General features: G+C 56.0%; 1 protein-coding gene across 7 annotated transcripts in view; it reads right to left on the bottom strand.

Moving 5' to 3' along the window:
• Positions 1-23,283, bottom strand: part of Rap1gap (RAP1 GTPase activating protein) — a 65,216-nt gene extending 41,933 nt beyond the window's left edge. For 2 of the 7 annotated variants that reach the window (XR_013049413.1, XM_076565467.1), the window contains exon 1: positions 23,177-23,280. The gene's annotated coding sequence lies outside the window, so the exon portion shown is untranslated. Of the gene's footprint in view, positions 1-5,411; positions 5,435-23,176 lie in introns of those variants that run through there. The other 5 variants (XM_076565456.1, XM_076565465.1, XM_076565468.1 and 2 more) reach the window with 4 other exon arrangements.
• Between the last annotated feature and the right edge of the window lie 574 nt (positions 23,284-23,857).

The raw sequence follows: 23,857 nt of genomic DNA, 5'->3' as shown, positions 1-23,857 counted from the left end.
AATACTCACGAGGCAGAAAACATCCCTGAAGACCCACAGTGAGTCATTTCTAAGCAGTACTGCTGACATGGTATGGACAATGGCAAAGGCCATACAGTAGGTGAGTGGAAACCAGAGTGGGCATTTGAACCTGGGTCTGCCTAACTGCGGAGTTCAGATCTTTCCTGACAGAAGGGGCAGCCTGAGCACCAGCAGGATGTAGGGCCAAGCAAGAAAAACCAGGAACCTTGAACAAGAACCCCAGCTTCAGGGCTAGAAAGATGGCTCAGTGGTTAAGAGTACTGACTGCTCTTCCAAAGGACCCGGGTTCAATTCCCAGCACCCACATGGTGGCTCACAACCATCTGACACTGCCCTCTTTCCTCTGTGCACACTATATGTACATAGTGCACAGTCATACAGGCAGGCAAAGCACACACACACACATACACACACACACACACACACACACACACACACACACACACACACTCCAGCTTCATGGTGCGGGTGATGTGCATGGGGTTCGTGGCAATCACTTCCCCAGGCCACACTGCAAAACCACTACAGTCCGGGACCAAAGCCCACCTGGAAGGGACCTGACTCTTGTCTCCTGCATCTGCAAAGAAGTGTCCTGGCAGAGAGTGTGTGTCTCTCTGAGGCCCCATCGAGGAGAGTGGCTGTGGCTTCAGGGCAGCAGTAAGTGAGCTGCAGGATGAAATGGAAGCCGGGACGCAAACGCACAACACTGACCAGGAAGAGCAGCCTCAGAGAGCGCCTGTCTCTGAAGGGCTGTATGCGCATTGGCGGGGGGACCCCAGAACACGTACAGGCTCAGGGAGCTGAAAAGAAGACCCTCTGATACCTATCTAAACTGCTTAACAATGCAAAGGGTCACTTCAAGGGCAGGGAGCCACCCGTCACTGGGAATATTCGAGAAGGCGTGATAGGAGGGTAAGGGTTTTTGCGGCCAAGCATGAAAACCAGAGTTCTGTCTCTAGGACCCATCTGGTAGAGGGAGAGAATTGGCACTTTGCACCCCCCCACACACAAATAAATACATAAATAAATGTAATAAAAAATACAAAGGGGCTGAAGGGTTCCGCTGAGGTACAAGGGACTCAAGAGGTCCATGAGTCCCTGAAGGCAGGGCTGTGTTTTTCTCACAAGGCCCCCCAATCACTTCTAACACTCTAAAGGGGCACGAGTGAATGCAGCGGTACTTCCTTCCAGGTGGAAGGCCATGAGAGGTACTTCAAAGTCTCTTCCACCTTCAAAGACTCCAGGAGGCCTGCAATCTCTAAGACTCCGTGAAGCCAGCAATCTCTAAGACTCCGTGAAGCCTGCAATCTCTAAGACTCCGTGAAGCCAGGCACTTGAGACTCAGTGCTTCCACGGGCCAGTGGCTGACACACCTAAACTCCCATCCTACCTGTAGAACTCCCACAGTCCAAGCCTCTCCCAACCTCGGACCTTACACTCCCTCAGTCCTTCAGACACCTGGCTCCTCACCATTACAGAACGTATTGAGCACCTGCTGCTCTCTGGATACCCAGCTCTTCTTGACTCCACCTTTCCTCAAGAGTCTAAACACTAGATCTTCTAAAAACCTTTCAGGACATTTTCTCCTGGCCTCAGCTTCCTCCTGGCCCAGGAACCACACATGGTTCATGGAGTCACTGGGACGAAGCAGTGTGTCTACCTGTGTGAAGGGCGGTGGCAGAGCCCCGAGCAGCTAGCTTCCTCCTTCTCCTGTAAGCCTGCCTCAGACTTCAGTGCAAGGATCAGAGGCCAGTTTCTGTCTATTTACAGTCCTCTTCCCTACTCATTTCCCAAGTGAGGATACCAAGGCCCAGAGAAGTACAGCCAGCTCTGGCCAAGCATAGATGTCTCAGGAGAAGGGTCAGCCTGTCTCATGGATCACTAACTCCAGCACCTGGAACCCTGCCAGCACACAGTAGGTACTTAGTGGTTGCTGCAAACTCCTCGTACATAGTAGGTGTTCAATGGTTGTTGCTGATTCTCAGTTCTTGGAAACCTGTCCACACATAGTAGGTACACAAGAGTCGCTTGAGGCCAAGTGAATACATGGTAAATAATCACAGCTCCACTCCTCTGTGGTTCTGGGCCAGCAGGAGAGGGCATGCACACCTCAGACTACATCAGCCACCTCTGCCCATCCAGGTCTAGGAACTTAGCACCCTCTCAGAAGTGGCTGCTGGAATGTGTTCTTGCCCCCATGCCCATTGGGATTCTTCACTCCAGCTTAGCTGGAGGAGATGGCATTGCCTTGGCCAGGCCAGCCTTGGTGTTGGCCCCAGAAAGTCCCTGGCCAGAACTGGGAGCAGGTGTGGGCTCAGGAAGCAGCTGCTGGCTCCGGCCTGGGCTCTGCCCCGCTGCCCACCGGGGGCCTGCCCACCAGATGCATAATAGATGAGGTGGCCGAGCGGGCTGTACCTGCTTGGCATTTCAGAGCTAATGAGGCCAGCCTGTGCCTCCTGCAGCAGTACCAGGCCCCAAGAGCTCTGGCTGCCTGAGAGGTGAAGGAGCCTCCTGAGGACAGGGGCCACCACCTCAGGCCGCCTCTCAATTCCTGCGCCTGGAAGACTGTTGGAGCTGACAGGTCCCATTCATCAGTTACCGACTTCCTGCCCTGGGTCAGCCACTAGCCCTCTGAGTCTGTTTCCCCATCTGTAAAGTGGGAATGGAAGTCTATTCCAGAATAAAATAATCCAAGGGAGACACAGGGCCTGGCCACAGTGTTGAGGGGACACATCTCTGTGGCAGGTGAGCCCTCCTCATGGAACACTCAGCACTGGCTCCCGTTTTGGGGGTATTTGGGGATCACTTGCCTCTCTCTACCTTTTCCACAGCAAGACTCCTGTTTCTGGAGTTTCCATGCCTGACCAAGATTCCCTCTCCAGGAAGAGAGGGAGCTGGATTCAAATCCAGCCTCCACCAGCCATACTCTGGCTAAGCTGTGACCTGTGAAACAGAGGTCTACTCTCAGGCCTGATGTCATGACTGACCGAGGCCACCAGAATCATCAGCATCCTGTCTGCTGGGCTCTGCCTCTGCCTTTGCCTCCAAGGCTCCTAGTTTTAAGGATGAATCAACTGCTTTTTCCACAGTTCTTCCCAGAAGCCTCTGCCATGAGCAAGTCCACCAACTGCCCTAATACCTTTTATCTTCCTGCCCCTGTCTGGACCGACCTTAAATGTCCAGCCCCTACACCAGGATGGCTGGGTTCTTAGGACCGCCGAAGCAGAATCACCCGGCACTCGGCTGGGTGCAATAGCTCTGTGGGGGACAGAGCCCTGCTGATCTCGGACTCACACAGGTATAAGACGTCAAGTCCTGGAGGAACTTCAGCACTCCCCACCTGGAGGAGTACAGAGCCTGCCTCCTATTTCAGAGTCACGTGGACACATTCAATGCCACAGAGGTTGCCTTGTAGACACTTCCAAACAAACGTGTTGAGCATCAAGCAGTGCTCTGAGAGGGGACTGACCTGCCCAAGGTCCCCAACTAGAACATGGCAGAGGCGGATTCCACCCACACCTGTCAGCCTTCCCAATCCATGCCCTTTCTGCGAACCAGGGAACAATCAGTAACGTGTGTGAGATAAACAGGGGGGCGTTCCAGGGAGAGGGAGGCGTGATGTGGGATTAGAAAAGAGCGCCCTCCCCCACCACCCAGCAGCTGAGGAAGGTGTCTGGAGGAAGATGTGGGGACGGCAGGGGAGACGCCTGAGCAAAACATCATGGTGGTTCTAATCAAGTGTCCCTGGTGAACAGAGACGCAGGCCATGTGAGAAATAAACTTCTGCTAGAAAGGAATGCAGAGGCAAAGCACAGGGATCAGATCATGACTTGTGGAGAAGGCTGCCACTCACTAGGCTAGTTCAGGGTTGGCGGCAGGGGTGGGGTAGGGTGGGGCACACCCGGACTTAGCACCTTGGACAGCGGCTCAAGCCGCGATGGGACAGGGCAAGGAATTGTGGGTAACAGGTGCATCCTGAGGTGTCAAGATCCTTACATCCCGGAGAGGGTGAAAGCCAGCCCGCTGGCCAGTTACTCTCAGCCACGGTACCCTGTCTGTCTGAACCCTCTCGGTTCAGAGTGCTCGTCTGTGACAGCCTTGCACACCTGCCCCCATTAGAATCTCTCTGAGGCCTGGAGATCTCTCTACTCAGAGCTGAAGACAGATATGCCTGGAGGCAGCTGCTGGTCCCCATTATGGTTCTACATCAGGTCAAAGTTCACATCCAAACTCTGTGTGGCCTTGGGCAGGTCACTCTGTCTCATCTGTGCATAGAGAGAACAGTCCCCGATCGGTGGTGTGGTCAACACGTACCAAGTGCCTATCGGTCACAGCGGGTACCTGACAAATGGCAGCTATTGGTGATTGAAACCCTGCAAGGGAACCGTCCGCCTCACCTGTTCATCTCCCCACTCTAACCCCTGCTCTGGGCATAACACACCCCTTTGACCCCCCATGGCATCAGGAGCAAAGCTCAGAAAGAGAGAGTCACGGGCTCCCAGCTGCACAGCTGGTAACAAAAGGAAGCGAGGAAGTAGCCCCGGAGCTCAGCCTGGACACCCGTGTGCCTCCTGCTTCCCAGGGTCCTGGGCCCATGGGGGTTGCTTAGAAATCTTATAGCAACCGAATCACCGTGGGGTGTGCAGACCCCAGGAAGCCCCCAGCAGGGGCAGGAACCTAGGACAGGGGCTGGAGCCACTGGGGAGCCTCCCCCTGGAAGAACAGCTGTCAGGGCCATGTGATGTTGGTGCCAGGGAAGCCAGGAGGTGCCCGCCTGTGGGGCATCAGGTGCCCAGTGCTGTGAGAATCCCGAGGTGATACGGCACCTCCACCCACTGCCTGGCACCTCTCGGTGTTGGGGAAGCTGCAGATGCCACCTCCTCCAGAGAGAGGGAGGCCTCAGACACAGGAGGTGGCTCTGGGGCTGGGTATGAATGGGACTAGAGGGCTTGGGGGTCAGTAAGAAGGCAGGCCACCACCTGCCCAGCTGGGAGCAACGCCAGGGCAAGGATTGGAGAAGAGGAAAGCAAGGAACGATTTGAATGAGGGCCTCTCATATGCCAGCCGGGTTCGCATGCCTGAGTTCCCCAACATCACACTACTAAATAGACATCTATACCCCCATTTCCCAGATGAGAAAACTGAGGTTCAGAGAGGTGGCAAAGCACTGGTGATCACCCAGCCAGCATGAGCTAAGATCTGACTCTGAGGCTGAGCTCCAAAAAGAACTGTGTGGGGAGGATATATGGGTTCTGGGGGAAAGGTCTCCCATGCCCTTCCTGGAGGGGCCGGTAGGTCTGATTTGTCATTATAGAGGGTAGGAATGGGTTGGGGTGCCCCCAGGGAGCGGCCAAAGTAGCCAGATGCTCCTGAGAGACCCCAGTACTCACCACACACTCTGATGCGGGGAAAAGGATTTGTCCACCCTGAAACACAGCAAGCGGGCAGCCCATGAGGGGACATCCATCGCGGCGGCCCTGCAGGGCACACCAGACCCATTCCATTCCATCCTGCCCCCTGGTGGCCTGGGGAGGCACTGCTGCTAAAGGTACCCGATGCCCTCCAAAATCCTATGTGGCCAGACTCTTAAAGTCAGTTTAGACACCTAGGTAGGTGGGCTGGGGCTATGCAAATAAGGACCAGAAGCTGGATTGGGGGTCTGGGGCCCAGGAAGCAGGGAATATAAGTGTTGGCAGAGGTGGAGTCAGTAGTTCTGAGCCAAGCAGTGTAGGAAGGACCGTGTGGCTCCAGTTTAGGTCAGCGCAAGGCTCTAGGAGTGTGGACAGGCTGGGAGGTAAGCTAGGTGTCTACGGCTTATGGCAGAATCCCACGATGATCTCTCCAAGTCCCACAGCCTTGTCCCAGCTCATATCCACCCGGGAACCGATCACCTGAGGACCTAGACAATCCTCCCCTCACTCCAACACATGTTCTTGCCTGAGTGCATGGGCACCCACCCACCCCCCCACCCCCCGCCCCAGGCCGCATTCCCTGAGCCCAGCCTAGAGGAGAGTGGGTAGGTATGGCCTCCCCAGCTTCTCACCCCACTGTTCTCAGAGAGGGCACCTTGGGGTGGGGGAGCACTGGGGCTCCCCCCTCCTTCTTAGCGGGGTTCCGCAGGACTGGGCAGCTGTTGGGAAAATAAACAACCCTTGCCTTCTGCCTGAGGCAAGCAGGGAGCCGAGGGAAGGAAGGCTGGGCTGCTATGGCTGAGGTTGGGGTACTGAGTAGATCCTGCTGGGGAGAAAGTAAGACTAAGAAGACCAAGGCTCACCCGAGGTCACAAAGAAGACCTTGTCTTCCCCGTCTGGGCTGCCCCTGGATGTCATGACCAGGAAGCCCCACCCAGCCCAGGCGCCTCGCTTTGCTTGACATCCAGGATCTCACTCCCAAAATGCGCTTCTCTGTCTGCCCACCCTGTCCCTCTGCAGGACGTCCCCTCAGAGGCTGAGCAGCCAGGAAGAGAGCACACTGGACCGGACCTCTCCTACACACAGCTAGCTCATGGGGCTCTGACTCTACCCCACAGCACCACACCAAACCTGCCCTGCCCCTCGGGGAGTTAGGAGTTCAGGCTGGCGAAGGTCACGCAGCCCCGTGGCTGGCCCAGGAGAGACCACTTGGCTTAGTCTGTGTGACCAGCTCCCTCTGGTTTGCCAAATCTCTGCTACTGGCGACAATCCCATCCTTCAGGATCCCTCAGGTGGGTGCTTAGGGTCAAGGAGGTGAGCCACCCTAAGATGGACTCTGCCCCCAGCCCCAGCCTCCAGGTCAAGCAGGAAATATACAGGGTGGTTGGCTTCCACAAGGTGATGTGGCCAGAGCAGGAGGGGGCTACTGAAGGTTCCTGGGGACCAACTTCCAAAGCCTCAGTAGGGGGACCGCAGAGGCCAAGGGGAGGTCCCCGTGGGGCCTTCTGAGGCTGTCTACCCCACCACACACTCCCAGCCCTGTGCCCACCCAGTTGGCACACACACACGCACACACACAGGTCCAGGCATCTTGGCATCTTCCACACGCTCACGCTCTTGTTCATAGACACTGCAATCCACACTTACTCTCACCCCCACACGCGCACGTGAACACCCAGCAGAGCACGCGGGAGCTCACTCATCCCACTCACGACTCGGATGGAAGCTCGCCTCAGCCTCCGCAGCCCTCCCCACCTCGGGGGGTCCCCGCACCCAAGCAAGCCCCGCACAGCGCTTGCACTCGCACCTACCCTCCATAGGCGCCAAAGGTGAAGCTGCGCTTCCGGCCGCTCATGGTGTGGTCGCCGCCGCCCGCAGCCTGCCCAGCGCGGGGTCACCTTGGCAACGCCGCCCCGGCCGGCCGGCGGGACCGTGTGCGCCCCGGCCGCCAGCCAGCTGAGCCCCGGTGGCGCAGAAAGCGTCGCTTGTTCGCTCCGGGCTGTGGGACTTTCCGAGAGAGGAGAGCGCCACCCCCACGCCGGCCGCCGCACGGCCCCATCTACATAGCCACCTCCAGTCCTCCCCGGGGAGAGGTGCCAAGGGTGTCCCACTGGGAAAGTTGGGTCAGCCTGGCTTCCAGGGCGATGAGACGCTGAGCTAATGCGGAGACAGAGCACGCAGTCCATGAGTCTCCGGGCTGATGCCCTGGGGCCTGATGCCCTGGGACCTGTTCCGCAGGTCAGAGAGAGAGGGACCCTCCTGTTGTCTCAACTGAAGCCCCCTCAGGACTCTCAGCACGATCCTTCAGCATGCATGAGGGATCCTGGGCTAGGTTTGGAAATGCATCTAGGATCCCTCATCCATCCACCTTTGGGGACAAACAGGGTTGAATCCTAAAGTCCCCTCATATAGTCACTCAACAAACACAGTAGCTCTCTCCTCTACACACACCCAGCTGGGACACTCCTGAAGATACCAGCTGACAGAGGGACACAGTCCCTGTTCTGGGACTCTCTCTCTCTCTCTCTCTCTCTCTCTCTCTCTCTCTCTCTCTCTCTCTCTCTCTCTCTCTCACACACACACACACACACACACACACACACACACACACACACCCTGCCGGTGCTCCCTCAGCCCTGTCCAGGGAGGCCCCAGGAGCCCTGGGTGTTTCTGTGGGGTTTTCTGTTTGGGGGGACTTCAGGGTCTAAGGCTGTAAACGCAGAGGGAGAAGGCCCACCAAAGGAACAAGGCCTGGGGCAGGGCTCCTCAGAAGCTTGTACTGAGCTAGGGCCAGGCTAGCTCCTTCATCTCTTGGGAAATGGCAGCTGTGACTGACGAGGGTCTAGACTCCCGTTGGCTTCGTCCAGACAGGGCTGGGCAGGGCTGGGCAGGGCTGGGCAGGGCTGGGAGGGCTCATGGCAGTGACCGAGCCAGCTGCCTCAGCCCTGCCCATTTGCTCCAAGCTCAGATGAGTGGAGGGGCCCTGAGGAGGGGCCTGAAGGGGTCAGAGATGGTTTGAGGGCACGGAACTCCTGCTTTGGTTTTCAGCTCTGGAGGTTTTCAGTCTGGCTGCCTCCTGGCCCTCTTGGCAGGGTGCTCAGAGTGGGGCTGGGGGTTGAGGAGACTGCATTGGACCCCAGCTGCAGACACTGAAGAGGGACCTCCTCTGAGGGGCAGCGTGAAGAGCTCACTCTGTGTGCGGCGGTGGCGGGGGGGGGGGGGGGCGAGTGTGGGAGCACCAGAGTCATCCACTGAGAAGAGAACAACCCGCCCCCCTTCTGTGGAGAGGCAGGGGTTTCCAGGGAGGAGTTGGGTGGGGCCAGAGGACCTGGATCCAGCCTAGGCAGTATGTGTGTGCTGCGGGCAGGCTCGCCCTTGGCTCACCCAGGACTCCAGCCCTTTCTGCACTGCATTTACCCCTGCAGCATGGGCTCCGGCCTCCCTAGGCTCCCCGAAGGGGCCAAGTCCTGAGTGGGTTCTGAATGCCCAGTTGGCAGGCTGGCCAAGGAGCTGCCAACACGCCAAGTTTCCCAGCTGGGCCTGGCCCCAGGAAGGCCCCCCTGAGGCTGGGACAGAAGGCCCTTGAGATGGGCCATGGGGGCTGCAGGGTTCCCACCGAGGACAAAGAGCCCAGTGTGGACTCCGGCCTCTGAGCTCTGCCCAACTGCAGCTGCCTCGTTGGCAAGAGGTGGGGGTGGGACGGTCAGTGAGGTCATGTTCTCTCAGTCACAGATGTGGAGGGCACTCCATGCCAGCCCCTGGCCCCTCAGGCCAGCAGCCATTATATGCAGCCTCTTAGCCTGCAAGACTACCTACAAGAATTCACTCTTTATGTCACAGCTTGGGTCCTGAAGATGAAGAGCCAAGGACAAGGGGTGGGGAGGCCTGCATCCTGTGGGCTCGCCTAAGGTCCCAACCAAGCCTTCTTGTCTGTCAGCTGTGTGACCTAGGTGCAAGGTGCTTAACCTTTCTGTGCCTCAGTTTTTTCATCTGTAAAGTGGGGCTGGTAATGAAGGTGCTAATTATTCAAACAGTTTGACTGCCCATAAATTAAACTGCCAATCCTAAAGCACTGGAGATCCTGCCTGGCATAGTGTGTGTGTGGTAAATAAAACCTTCATTGCAGCATGATTTGGAGGAGGCCTGACTACATGAGTCTGCCTCATTCTACAAGGATAGCAAAGAATTACTAGTAAACTAGCTAACTGGCCACCCAGATGGAGATGCAGGGCCACACAGCTATGAGAAAGGACGGGCCAAGTGTGGTAGCCACTCCTGTAATCCCAGCACTCACTCGGGAGGCACAGGGAGGTGGATCTCTGAGAGTTTGAGGCCAGCCTGGTTTCCATAGCCAATTCCAAGCCAGCCAACACTACATAATGAGACCCTGACTCAATTTAATGAATTAATTGAAATATAGACCCAGGCATGGCAGTGCACACTTCCAAGTGTCTCAGGAAAAGGGTGGGTGGGGCTGGGTGGGGCTGGAGAGACGGCTCAGTGGTTAGAGCACTGGCTGCTTCTGCAGAGGACCCTGATTCTGTTCCCAGTATCCACGTGGTGGTTCACAACTATCTGTAACTCCAGTTCTAGCGGCTACAAAGTCCTCCTCTGGCCTCCTCAGGCACCAGGCTGCATATGTTACACATATATACATGCATACATGCATACATGCAGGCAAAATACTCATACACACAAAATAAAAACAAAACTTTAATACTGTTGAAGAATGAGGTAAATCTGTGTGAGCAGATTTACAGAACAGACTCCAAGACAGCTGCATAGAGAGACAGCATGACAAGGGACCACATCAGCCACCACAGACCACTGTGACAGGGAGGGGTGCTTGCAGGCTGGCTCTGGGGAATGGCGACTGCATGTGTCAGAGTCCCCTTTCCTCGGTCTCTCACCTAGAAAAGGAACTACAGGCTGGGAGTAGTACTCACCTAGCATGCATGAAACCCTGGGTCCACTCTCCTGCACAAAATAAAACCGGGCATCAGGCTCACATGTGGTGGTGCATGGTCTTTGATTCCCAGCACTCAAGAGGCAGAGGCAGGTGGATCTCTGTGAGTTCCAGGCCAGCCTGGTCTACAGAACCAATCACAGGCCAGCCAACACTACATAGTGAGACTCTGTCTCAATTAACAAATAATAGAGCCAAGTCTGGTGGTACACACTTCTAATCTCAGTACTAGAGAAGTGGAGGCAGGAGGGTCAGGAGTTCAAGGTCATCCTCAGCTACATGAGATCCTCTCTCAAAAAGAAAACAGAGCCAGGCTGTTCTCCATGGCCAGCCTCCTTCTGGGAAGAGACCTCCTATTCTAGACCTCCTGAATGTGCACCCAAGTTAAATGAACGCATTCCAAACCTGGTGAAGAAGGGAGGATGCAGGGGTGCAGAGTAGTTCCTTTCCCAAGCTCACCCCAGGCTGAACTCTGAGCATCCTACCCACCTGCCTTCAGCACGCCCTTGCCAGCCCTCAGCAGGGAACCGGGGAATAGAGAGAAAGGCAAGCCCTGGGAAGATCCCAGGCTGGGCTCCGCATGCCACTCGTGGGCTCTTGCCAGGGTCCCCAAACAGCCCCTTCCCCTTCAAGTCATTCCCATGCAGGGATATGCTCAGAGCCTCCTGGGCAGGAGACATGGCAGGTCTGGGCTCCCTGCCCTGGCCTTGGCAGCTCCTGAGTGGCTTGGCTGGAATCTGTTTCCTCCCAGGGCTCAGGTTTGCTCATGTGTTAATCAATCTCCCTCACACATGCACACCAACCTCCTTCTCACCAGCCTAAAGGCTCAGCACTGGCAAAGTACACTCGCCTAGGAGGAATTTCGCCGGCCATGGAAGCCCCCTCACCCTTCCAGCCCGGTGACATCCATCCAGTCCCAGGAGCTGTGATCTAAGTTCTCAAGCATCGGGGTTGGGGTATTCCCTGGGGAGCGAGGAGGTGTGGCTCAGCTTACCCTCCCCAAGCAGCTGCCAGTGATGCCTGTTGTCCTGGTTCTGGTATGGAGCATCAACATAACACACTCCCTGGAGGACCCGAGTGCACATCTGTCCACAAGGTTTCCCAGGTTCACACGCACTTGAACTTGTACAGAGCACACATACAGATGTCTAACCTGTGCCTAGACAATAGGTGTAGACCTGCTCACACGGAAGTCAGCCCTCATTCTGTCAGCTCACATGCACACACACGTGCCAAGGTCAGATGAAGTTTACTTGCCTGAGTCACAAATCTAAGCGTGCTCACCTACTGACTGTGGCCAGGTTTGCACACCCACAAGACACACAAGACCACAGATCTGTGCACAGAAGTTGTACCCCCTAACGATGGCTGTCTTACACTTATACAGTGTGTGGACAGACAGACACGTCCACACATGCATGGCTATCTTACGTGGTAACCAGCAAGCCGCTGGGAAGAAATGAGATGAAGAGAATGGTCCTTCATGAGTCAGAGAGGTGTGTGACCAACCATGGCACCCCGGAGGAGAATACAGAGGGGAGGTCAAGGCCACTGTCCTGTGGTACAGCAGGGACCCATTTAGCCTCCCTATTTCACTATCTCTGCTAAGTGTACGACCTTCCCTGCCCACTTTCAGGGCAGTTGGTTAAAGCTCCGGGATGTACCCACAACACCTACCGGGGCAGCGGGCTGCCTGAGCCCTGCTTCCTGGGCCAGGAGACCTGGATCCAGCCCCCAGATCTGTGAGTCACTTGCTGCTACCCAGGAGAAGCCCCTTCTTATTCTGGCCTCTGCTGGTTCACGTGTAAGATGAGGGGGGAGTACCCTAACAATTCCCAAAACACCCCCTTCCACTCAGTCGGCCAGTGTAGGACCCAGTAAGCCTCAGCAGAGCCGCAAAGCTCCCACTTTGGCTGTGGTTCTCAATGAGGACAACTCCGCCCCCGAGAAGCATTAGGGAAATAGAGGAAGGTGGTTTTTAATTTAGCAATTACTGAGAGTCACCACAGCCATTCAGAGGGTGGCAGCCCAAAGAGCTATTCAGGGAGAGTCCCACTCAAGGCAGACTCCTGCACACACACTACCCTGCCTTGCGTGTGGGCACAGACTGGTAAGGCAGCCTAGTCCCTAAGTACTTCGTACACCGGTATTGATCTGTGCTTCTCTCTCTCTCTCTCTCTCTCTCTCTCTCTCTCTCTCTCTCTCTCTCTCTCTCTCTCTCTCATGGGATGGAACCCATGACCTTGAGTAAGTCAGACAATTGGTCCACCACTGAGCTACAGCCCCAACCCCGTGAGTATCTTTTTGATGTGGCTTTAATCCATAATGAAATTTTCTTAGGTTCAATTACTGGAGCCCTCCAGAGCTGGAGGTCAGGTGCAGCAGTAAGATTTTCCACTGTTAAATGGAAAAGTGTCTCTGTTATAAATGCCAAGGGTTTGGTTACTTCTGTGATCTTGCAGTGTGGTCATGCCAGGGCATTCACCCCGACAAAGTGGAGCACTGTTTGGTTCCCTCATGGTGACATGTCAGTGGCTTCGGAAATGAGCTGAGCAGGTTGGCTTGTTATCTAGGAGTGTTAAGTCTGGAAATGAAGACTGCTCTCTGAACACAGCTTGGGAGTCAGAGGCGGTCCCTGGCGCCCTCATCTGGTCATCGATGGAACTGCAGGCCAGAGCAGGCAGCACTCCAGGACCAGGGACAGCGCCCCAGCCCCAGCCCCCCAGCGTCTCTCTGGAAGGGTGGAGACCCTGAGCCCCCAGGGAAAGCGCCCCAGATCCCGCTGTGGCACCCTCCCTCCCTCCCCCCCTGATGCGGAGGCGGCTCCACAGTCTGTCCTCGCCCTTCCCTCTAGGCTGCGCCTCTCCAGGCCACAATGGCACACCTGCGTGCCACAATGGTGGCACCTGCTGATTCACCGCCTACCGTGTTCCTTCCGCCCTTCGTTCCTCTGAGAGGATTGCTGAGCAGCACCCACGCACCCTGGGCCTCTGTGATCCCATAACAGCCCCAGGAGCTAGAGCGTGCAAGAACTGTGTATCTGCCATAACTGATGGGGAAACTGAGGCTGGCAATGGCTCCCTGGGTGCTCCTCAAGACCTCCATCCCCATCATTCATGTCCCATCCCAGAAAAGCAGTAGCTACCCACTACTGAGGCTTTGTGCCAAGCACATCTCCTGCCATTCTGTAGATTAGGTTGGATTGCTGTCCCCATTCTGCAGGTTAGGAACCCCAGGATCCTGGGGGCTGAAGGGCCTGCCCAAGGGTGGGGGGTGGGAATGGCTGTAGACACTCCTTGAGACATTCACTGCGCTTTCTAAAAGAAAGCAACTATTCTGCTCTGGTTTTCACAGGCTGGAGTGGATGGGGCTGAGGCTCCGCATCCCTCACAAGGAACAAGGTCTCCCCATTTGCCCAAGCCTTAGCCTCATAAGACACACAGTAAGTGCTTAATAATCACCAGCTGCTTGGTAGATACTCTACCTCCCAGCCACAGCACAGCCACAGCCTGGGCACAAAGCCTGGACACAGGGCAGGGCAGAGTCCACAAGAGCCACACAGCACAGGGGCCCAGCTCCCATGAGTGGAGGCTGATGCTGAGCGGTAACAGAGGCGATGCCTGGTGCTCACAAAGGGCTTCCACAGGGTGGTTATTTATACCAATGGCAGCAGGTGCACCCGCTGGGTCCTGCCCCATTTCTCACAAGAGGAGGTCAGGGACACCATGGGCACTCAAAAGGCTGACTGGAGACAGGAGAGTGGCAGCCATCGTGGGTGAGGCAGAGAGTGGAGGGGTGTCTGGAGGTCCTGCACTTCACTGTCTAATCTCTGGCTCTCAGGCTCATCATGCTCAGCACTTGATATGCGTTCAAGGAATGCATAAACAGTGTCCTAGGCCAGCTATGGATAGAAAGAAAGTTCATTTTATCCCTATCACAACATACATGGTCTAGTGATGACTTGAGCTTGGAATGGGTCAGGCCTGTATTCGAATCCCTTGCTCCACTATTCCTGACTGGCGACTCTGGGTCCTTTTCATAAACTTTCAAAGCCTGGGATTTTTAACAGGTAATGGTGATGAAGTAACTGTACTTATCTCACACAGTTGGTTTTAGAACTCAAAAGTTCTCAGCCCTAACACAGGAACCACCAATCAACAGGGACTCACAGTCCTGTGTGGTATGCATGCCTATAATCCCAGCACTTGGGGAGCTGAAGCAAGAGGATTATAAGTTCGAGGTCAACCTGGGCTGGATAGCAAGATCCTGTCTCAAACAAACAAACAAAAACAAAACAGAAATGCGTGTAACCTCAGTACTTGAGAGGCTGATACAGGAGAATTGCCAGGAGTGTAAGACTACCCGAGGCAACATAGTGAGACCCTACCAAGAAAAGGCCGAGTAAGCAAGGCTGAGGTGGGTGCTTAACATGGTTAGTGGATGTGTTAGTATGAACTGTCCCAGGAGCCAAGTGCCACACTGGCTCACAGAGTAACTTGGGACAAGTCCCATCCCCTCTCTGGGCCCCTTTCTTTGTCTATAACAAGGAATCTCCAAGGGCCCTTCTCACTCTGGTTACCCAGGTAGCCCCAGCCCCATGGGCATGGCGGGGAGGGGCAGTGGTGACGCTCAGACTCCAAGACCCTCCACTCAACATGCAGGACCTAGCCCTGAAGCCCCCGGTCCCACACCCCCACAGATTATTCCTGGGGTTCAGTACCCCAGACTAGGATGGGGCAGGGAGTAAGGGGTGCTCTCTGGCTATCCTGGCCCCTCTGTACGCAGGACCCTCTAGCCTGGAACCCCCAAACTGTCCTCAGCCTAAGCACTGCAGGGAAGCCCGTGATGGGGTCCAGATGGTCTCCCTGAGTAGGACTGAGTCACATCTGGGTGCCCCCCCCCCTGTGTCCTGGGAGGCAGTGTGACTCCTGAGGCAGCTGCTGTTCCATCTCATGATGAAACAGGTCCAGAGAGATAGGCCTCGGTGGGTATGCACATGGCCCTGCTTCTGGGTCCATCCCTTTCCTGAACACACTGGGCCACTCGGGGCATCCTGTGCTGTGGCTCTGTGATACATCTTCTACTGGCACAGGGTTGGTTCTGAAGGCCCCCACAGGGACAGGGCAAGAATCAAGGAAGGTCCTTGGGTAGCCAGGGAGGCCTTCTTTAGTCCCGATCACGAGACATCCACGTTCTCCATATTGGCACTGACAGGATGATAAACCGAACTGTTAGGGAAAGCCCCTGTCCTGGCCTCAGCCTAGCCCCCTACCCCCCCCCCCCCCCCCCCCGGCCAGAGCAAACTTCCTAGGGCTCCTAGGGAACAGCCCACTCCTCTCAGCAGCCCCCTCTCCCTCCCGGTCTTACTCTGTACATCACAGTGGTTAACAGAGGTTAACACAGCCCTAATTAAAATCTCAGCCTCCTGAGTGACCTCTGGAGGCTGCTTAACCTCTCTGAGCACCTTATAGCTGGTAATAACAGTTGCTGGGAAGTCAATGGGATGGGTCCATGGAAAGCGTTAACATGGAACTCAGCACACCATAAGTGCTCAATTAATGCCCCTCCAGGGTTCTGCTGCTCAGCCCATCCTGCTGGTAAGGACTGCACACATTGGGGGTAGTGGGGCAGGAGTGAGTCTCAGGCTTCTCTATCCCTTTTTTTTCTTTCTTTTTTTTCTTTTTGGTTTTTCAAGATAGGGTTTCTCTGAGTAGCTTTGCGCCTTTCCTGGAACTTGCTTTGTAGACCAGGCTGGCCTCGAACTCACAGAGATCCGCCTGCCTCTGCCTCCCGAGTGCTGGGATTAAAGGCGTGCGCCACCACTGCCCGGCAGGCTTCTCTATCCTTAGGGACCACAACTACCTACATCTTTCCAGCTGTAAGCCTGGTGGCAGGGATGGATGGGGTCTCAGCCCTAAGGGCTCTGCCAAGCTTTGTTTCCAGCGGTACTTAGAGCTCAGGGAGACAGACTCCAAGGTGGGAGGTATGTGTGAACGGGCAAGGCCAAGGCCCACACACACCTAGCTGTAGCCCTTAGCCTGCCACCAAGGCTGTCACAAGGGCCTGCATCTGTCTACCAGAAGGTGTGTGGCCTCTCTGCTGATTTCCAAGGTCAGAAGAGAGTATCACGGAAAAAGACTGGCCAACCACCAACCCAGCCTCGTCCTAGGACACCCTGAGGTCAGTGGTTTGGCCCTCTTAGAGAATGAGGAAATCAGATGCCCCCCAAGGTCTGCTCCCAAGCAGCCAGGCAGGGGACACTACCAAGGTCATCCTCCATTAGCCACCTCCACCTGCCGCTGGAGTCCTGACTCAAGGTGGGGACCTAGGACAGGGGAATCGGTCCCTTAGAGATTCAAGTCAGCTCTCAGGAGGTAGAGGGCTGAACCCCACAGCCTGGCCTCCACTTTTCCCTCTGCAAGTGTGTGGCTCCTGCGGACTTGAGGAGGCAGCTCAGGTGTCTGCTCTGCACCTACTGTCGCCCTGTGCACCTTGCCAACCGCTCCCAGTTCCCAGGGGTGCCTGAGGAACAGGCAGTTACCGAAATGCCTTGACTCCCTAAGAGAGAAACACCCCCGGGGCTCACCCGGCGCAGCCATCATCATCATGGAGGCCGGCAGCAGTCACAAGGCTTCTCCCATGCCACAGACCTATCAGCAGCCTCAGAACCTGCTCACTGCCCCCCCACCAGCAACGCAGAGGCAGGGGACAAGACGCCGACCTTCTGTGCAGGTGACAGTCTTGTTTCCTGCACTCACAACTATACAGTTCTCTGCAGGGCTGATGTCTTGAGCCCCTCCCCTGCTCCAGGTAGGGGTGGAAGACACAGCCTTGCTTCTGTCTGCACACTTGAGGAAGATGAGATCCAGAGAGGAAGGCCCTGGGCAGTACTCACCCAGCACAGCCAGGCTGCTTTCTCTTCCCTGGCTACAGAGTCCGGCCATGCAGCCAGAGGCTATGTGCAGAATGCCCGGAGGGCTCCTTAGTGACTTTGGGGTGATGCAGAGTCCCCAGGCTGGCAGTCAAGCCGTTACTAAAGCAGGTCACCTCATCACCCTCCTCTGAAGCCCAAGTAACCCAACTTTGGCCCTCAATGTAGCTGGCCACACCATCAGGCCTGCTTTGCCCCTTTGCCCCTCTTACCAAGCAGCTCAGAATTCTGCTGATGTCCCCGTTATAATGTACTGACGGCTACTATGTGCCAGGCCCTGACCCCTCAAGAGGGAAAACTGCCCAATTGCCAATTACCTTGAAAATGTGATATCATGGGAGGAAAAAAAAATCCCACTATCCCCAAACACTGAAGGAAAGGCTTTTATTTTTTTTTTTTTTTTTTTTTTTTTTTTTTTTTTTGGTTTTTTCGAGACAGGGTTTCTCTGTGTAGCTTTGCGCCTTTCCTGGAGCTCACTTGGTAGCCCAGGCTGGCCTCGAACTCACAGAGATCCGCCTGGCTCTGCCTCCCGAGTGCTGGGATTAAAGGCGTGCGCCACCACGCCCGGCGAAGGAAAGGCTTTTAAAAAATGTGTTTTTTACTATAAAGTTTGGACTGGATGTGGTGATGAATGCCTGAAATCCCTTGCACTTGGGAGGCTGAGAGAGGAGGATTATTATGAGTTCAAGGCCAGCCTGGGCTACATAGTGAGAACTTGTTACAAACAAACAAACAAAACAAGGGCCTGTGAGATGGATCCGTGGGTAAAGGTGCTTGCTGCCAAGTCTGACAACTTGAGTTCAATTCTTGGGACCCACATGGTGGGCAGAGGGAACTGACTCCTTCAAGGAGTTTCCTCTGATCTCCACATGGGTTCCATGTCATGGACAGACAGACAGACAGACACACACACACACACACACACACACACACACACACACACACACACACACACAAGCTAATAATCAAACGCCTTTTTAGAATGAAAAGTGAGAAGGCAAGAGAGGGAAGTAAAAAGAGGTCTCTCCAGGTTGTCCTGGTGTGTGTTTGTCCCGGGTCCATTTGTGGGTTTTTGTCTGAGCCCAGTCCTGTTTATCCAAAGTAGTTCCAGGCGATGATGCCACCATCCTCACGAGACCCCCAAGAGGAAAGCAGATAGGAGCTCAACATTCCTGCTTTGTGGAGAACCCTGAGTCACCAAAGGTAGGTGACTCGTCCAAAGTCACACAGCAGAGCTCTGACGTGGACTCTGCCTGTGGCAACCCTCACCTGCAGGCCTAGAGCTGAGCCCTGGTACATGCTAGCCAGGCGCTCCACCGCTGAGCTCTAGTCCAGCCTTCTTGCTTTTTGTTTTGGGACAGGGCCTGAGTTGCCCAGGCTGCCTTTTAACTCATTCTGTGCCCTAGACGGGCATTGAACTTTCACCCCTCCTGCGCAGGCTCCTGAACAGCTGGGATTCCAGGCCTGTGCCACTAGGTCCAGCATTTTTCATTATTTGGTTGTTTTAGATTTGGTCTCCATCTGTAGCCCAGACTGGTCTTGAACTCAAGATCCTCCTGACTTTGCCCTCCCAATGTGTTCACTGCCGAGCCAACTCGGATCGGATTTAGAGTCTTGATAATTCCTATCCTATGTCTTAATTTATTTTATTGGGGTTTCGTTTTTGGAGACGGTCTCTACATAGTTCTGGCTGGCCTTGAACTTGCTATGTAGACCCTGCTGGCTCAAACTCCCAGAAATCCACCTGTCTTAGTCCAGGTGCTGGTATTAAAGCTGTACACCACCACCTCTGTTAATCATTTTAGTACTTCAAAAACAAAACAACCCACGGTCCCTGCTTTACAGATAAAGAAACAAGAGCCTCAGGAGGAGAGAGGGAAACACCCCAAACTATGCAACTGGTTAACAGAGTCAAAAACGTGTGCTCACCCTGACAGGAGGGTGGTCTCATGTTGACAGAGCAGTCAAAGCACCCTGAACCTCACAACTCTTTACAGGCAACAAGCCCAGTGTCACATCCCGCAGCGACTGCCACTCCCAGGTCACCCACCTCTGTCCCCAGTCCTTCTGGCCTGTGTGTATGAGACGCTCACTAAGCGCTTGCTGAGCGGGTGGCGGGGCTGTGCTGGGACACAGTAGATTGGATGTGTTGTTTCTGTTTTCCAATGTAAAAGGATCCTCTCTGTTTTGGGGGTACCTCCCTACCAGTACCTTTCAGATTCCTCTCCTTGCATCTTTTCCAAATCACCTGCTTGCTAAATGTCAGTCTTCAGCCCTAAAAATAGAGCCTATCTTGAAGGCTAGGAACATCCATCCATGCTGCAAACGGATGGGCACACCAACTGCAGCCTCCTGCCCTCGGGTCCCCCTATTCCTTGGGTTGATCTCGGGATGGCTGCCTCTGAAATTCAAAGCCTATGTAGCCTAGGGTAGACCTAGAGCTTCTGGCCCACAGAAAGCCCCCAGCCAGGGCCCTCTCATGATCGCACCGCCCAGCTGAGCCACACTTCCCTTTCTCATTGGCAAGGGGCTGCCTCTTCATACCTCTGACCCACTCACTACCCAGCTGGGCCAAACTGCTTCCCAGCACCTGAGCTGGGCCCAGAGAGAGGACATGATTCGCCTGGCTGCACACCCAGCTAGAGAAAGGGCCAAGCTTGCACTGGGAATCAGCACTCTCAGCTGTCTGGGGTGGGGCCCAAATGAGCATAATGGAACAGTTCCTCATTGCCCCTAATCTAGCATCTGCCCGCCAAGGAGGCCTCACCTCAGCCTACCCAAACCCCTTTTTAGTAGCAGCTTCCCAGAGATGCCAACCTCTAAGAGGCTCATAAGAAGCTCAGCCAGAGCTGGGCAGTGGCACACGCCTTTAATCCCAGCACTCGGGAGGCAGAAGCAGGTGGATCTCTGTGGGTTCAAGGCCAGCCAGGTCTACAGAGTGAGTTCCAGGACAGCCAGGGCTACACAGAGAAACCCTGTGTCGGGGGAGGGGGCAGGAAATCAGCCAGGGTGCCAGGGCCCAGCCTAGCAGTCGCTCTGCCTTGGGAAAAGGTGAGCAGAGATATCTAAGGATTCTTTACATTCGCACCAGCTGGCCCCCAGCCCTACTGGGGTCGGGTGGAGCGGGGGGGGGGGGGGGGGGGAGCCGAAAACAGAACTTGGCCAGGCACTGCCAAGGCAGCAGAAGGAAGGGAACCGGGGCAGTAGCTGTTTCAAGCCTGTGCTGGGTCCTGTGTGGTCTCAGGAGAGACCTGCGGACTGGCACCCTCAAGGCCAGGCAGGCAAGGGGAGAGACTCTCAAACCGCCCTTTGGGTAAGTGTAGGGTAGGAACAGAGGCAGGTGATAATGTAAAACTCACAAGGCAGTTTCAAAGGCTGCTCTTCTATCCCTAGCTGGGTTCATAGGAAGCAGAAAGAGGGAATGAGGTAAGGGTTGGCTGGGGAGGGGGATGTTCAGAGGGGTCTCTGCCACTCCTCACGGGTGACGAGGCAGCTACATCCCACGCGCAGGAAGCTGATGCCAGGCACGCGTGCAAGCGTGAATCCATGTGGGCGCCTGAGCATGTCTGCCAGGTTCATTTTTTAAGGGCACAGGGCCTCCACGTGTTCTCTGTATGTTCGTGTATCCTGCCAGCACACTGGAGGCCACTGAGGTAGAAAAGCCCCCCCCCCCCAGATGAAGGCTTCAAGAAGCTTGCTTTTAGTCACAGAGGTGGCATCTGTCGGGGTGGGTGGGGTCAGACAGGGTAGAGTATGGCTTTGTGTCCCTGAGTCTATGTCTCAGGGTATTTGGGGGTCAAGCTGTGTTTGTTTGGGTCTGGCTGTGCGAGGGTCGAGGTTGTTTGCCCAGCTCGCGTAGCTGCTCAGCAGTCTGGCAGCTGGAACAAAGGCCTTGAAGACAGACAGGTGGCGTGGGAAACTGACCTGCCCCAGGAGTGAGTCCTTGAAGGGTCTCTCTGTTCTGAAATGTGACGGCGGGGAAGGGGCAGGAGCAGAGGGCAAGGCTCGCAGGCCTCCCTCCCTTTTTACCTGTGCAGACCTTGATGTGGGGGTGGGGATGGATGGATGTGCCTTGAAGTCCACGGACAAGAGAATGTCAAGGTGAAGAGAAGGCCTGTTGTACACCCACAGGCCAGAGAAAGGGCCCTGCTGTCCCCTGTGATGGGTGATGTTTAGAACAGCAAAGGGGGTCCCTGGGACCACTCTAGGCAAATATCTTGGGGAGAAGGGGAGGGGGGCTTTTCTCAAATGAGGCAATGAGCCGGCCCAGGCCTGGTGGGGAACGTCATAGCCACCGGAAGAGGGGCTGCTGCAAGTTCAGACTCTAGACCTGCTCCCTATCTTCCCTATCTCCATCCGGAGGCACCCCCCCCCCACCCCCACCCCCAGGTAGCAAAGGGCCACAGCCCATGGTGAGCCCTCCACTTGGCCGAGCCTCCACCTCAGATCAGAATAATTCTGACTGGAGCCAGGGATGCTGGTCCACACTCTCACTCCTAGCACTCAGGAGGCAGAACCAGATAGATCTGTCTGTTCAAGATCAACCTGGTCTACCATATCAAGTCCCAGGCCATCCAGGGCTACATAGTGAGACTCTATCTCAAAAAAAAAAAAAAAAAAAAAAAAAATCTGACTGTAGCCCCAGCTCCAGGTAACCCAGGGCCACACACCATCTACTTAGCCCGGCCAGGCCAGTTCCCGCACCTCTGTCAGGGAGACCGAATCCTGCCGTGGCTAGAGAAGGTGGACAGGGCAGGTGTTCTCACTGCAGGTTAATTATCACCCTGGAATCTTTTTCAAGGCCAAAAGGCATACCCACTCCTTGCCCAGGTCTTCCCACTGCTGGGGGGCCCTGGAATCAGGCTGAGGTCCCACAGGGGAACCCCACGGGGCAGGGGTCTGAACACAACCTAGTCCTGCTGACCTAGACACTCATCAGTGCTCTGCCCAGCAACTTCTTCCCTCAAGCGTTTTTAGGAGGTCCTGTATCGGTGGGGTACCACACACACACAGTCAGCTCCCTTGGAGAGGAAGAGGTATCCTTTCACCCCTACTTCCTCTTGACCTTTCCTCTGCTTCATACCTGGCAGGATTCTCTCCCCATCCCTCCTGCAAGCCAATAGGTGTCTGGCCCTCTGACTTAGGCAGGGAGGGGACTGAAGGACAGGGACAGATGCCAATATACCATGTGAAGAGGGGTGGGATGTCCTTCCTAACCCTACCTCACTCGGGCCTATGCTGTGACAGCCACCCGCAAGGTCAAGCATTGGAGAGGGATGGATACAGGGGTCACACAGTCACACACACACACACACACACACACACTCGGGGGGGGGGATACAGGGAGTGCACACAAGGTTTCTTCACCAAGCCGTCACATCAGCAGGGCTCCCAAGGGCCTGCAGGGCATAGTGGTGACTGCCAGTGGATTTGCCACCAACCCTCAGAGCCAACAGAGCCAGGGGTGGCAATAAGGACTGCGTGACGCCAGTGCCCCCCTCCGCGGTGGATCGGGTCGGGCAGGGATGCATTATGTACCTGGAGATGCAAGGACATCAAGGCCCAGGGCGATGGCCAGAGAGGACCCCGACTTCCCTGCTCCGAGGAGCGAAATGCCTCCCTTTGCGGATGCCGGGCTGGCTTCTCCCCAGTGCGCCCACTTCTCTGCCGTCCCCCCCGGAGGGTGACAAGAATGATGTCGCCTAGGACTCGGGGCACCTAGGGTGGAACCCTAGCCTGCCCCGCGGCATGGCTGGTGCCCGCGGGGGTCCCCCGCCCCGCCACGCCGCCATCTAGCCTGGCCGCGCCCCTCATCGCCCAGATCCCCTACACCGAGCCGGCACTCACCGCGGGCCTGGGCCGGGGCGTCCTGGGCTCGGCACTGGGGTGCCCTCAGCTGCTGCTGCAGCTCTGCCGGGACGCGGTCGCCGCCGCCGCCGCCGCCGCCGCCGCAGTTCGGGGAGGGGGACGTCACGTGACCGCGGATCGCTCCTTCCCGGCGCCGCTCCCCCCTCACTGCGGAGCCTGAGCCCCAGGCGCGGGAGCGGCAGGGAGGCCACCCCTGCTGCGCACCCCTATCTAACAGGTAGGGAAACTAAGGCCCAGAGAGGTGTAGAGACAAGCTCAGGGCTGCACAGCCAGACAGTAGAAGTGCTGGGGGCTCTAGCCGACAGCCTAGGCTGCGAAGGACAAGTTCTGGGGCAAGCGGGGCGACCAGAGAGTTGTGAGGTGGGGGACACTCTTCCATGGCGACGCTGGGGCGGGAACAGAGAGAAGCCCACTAGTCCGTGGCTCCCCGCTTCTCCTTAGGTTCTTCTCTGCCCCACCCTAGGCTGCAAGAGTGGAGGGAAGGCAGGAGGACCCTCCATCTAGTAAGAGTAACCTCGGAGGACCCAGGAAGAGACGAGAGCTGCCAAGGTCACCTAGAGGCTGACAGCAGCCTGGGCTCTTGGGCCTGCCCACCGACTCTAGTTACTGATGGCCAACAGAACGCAAGCCCCCCCTCCTCCCCCCCATCCCTCTTCCTGA

The sequence above is a fragment of the Peromyscus maniculatus genome, chromosome 2 (assembly GCF_049852395.1).
Source record: "Peromyscus maniculatus bairdii isolate BWxNUB_F1_BW_parent chromosome 2, HU_Pman_BW_mat_3.1, whole genome shotgun sequence".
Taxonomy (NCBI): domain Eukaryota; kingdom Metazoa; phylum Chordata; class Mammalia; order Rodentia; family Cricetidae; genus Peromyscus; species Peromyscus maniculatus.
The sequence above is the reverse complement of the archived record's forward strand: the minus strand, read 5'-3'. Positions and strand labels throughout refer to the sequence as shown.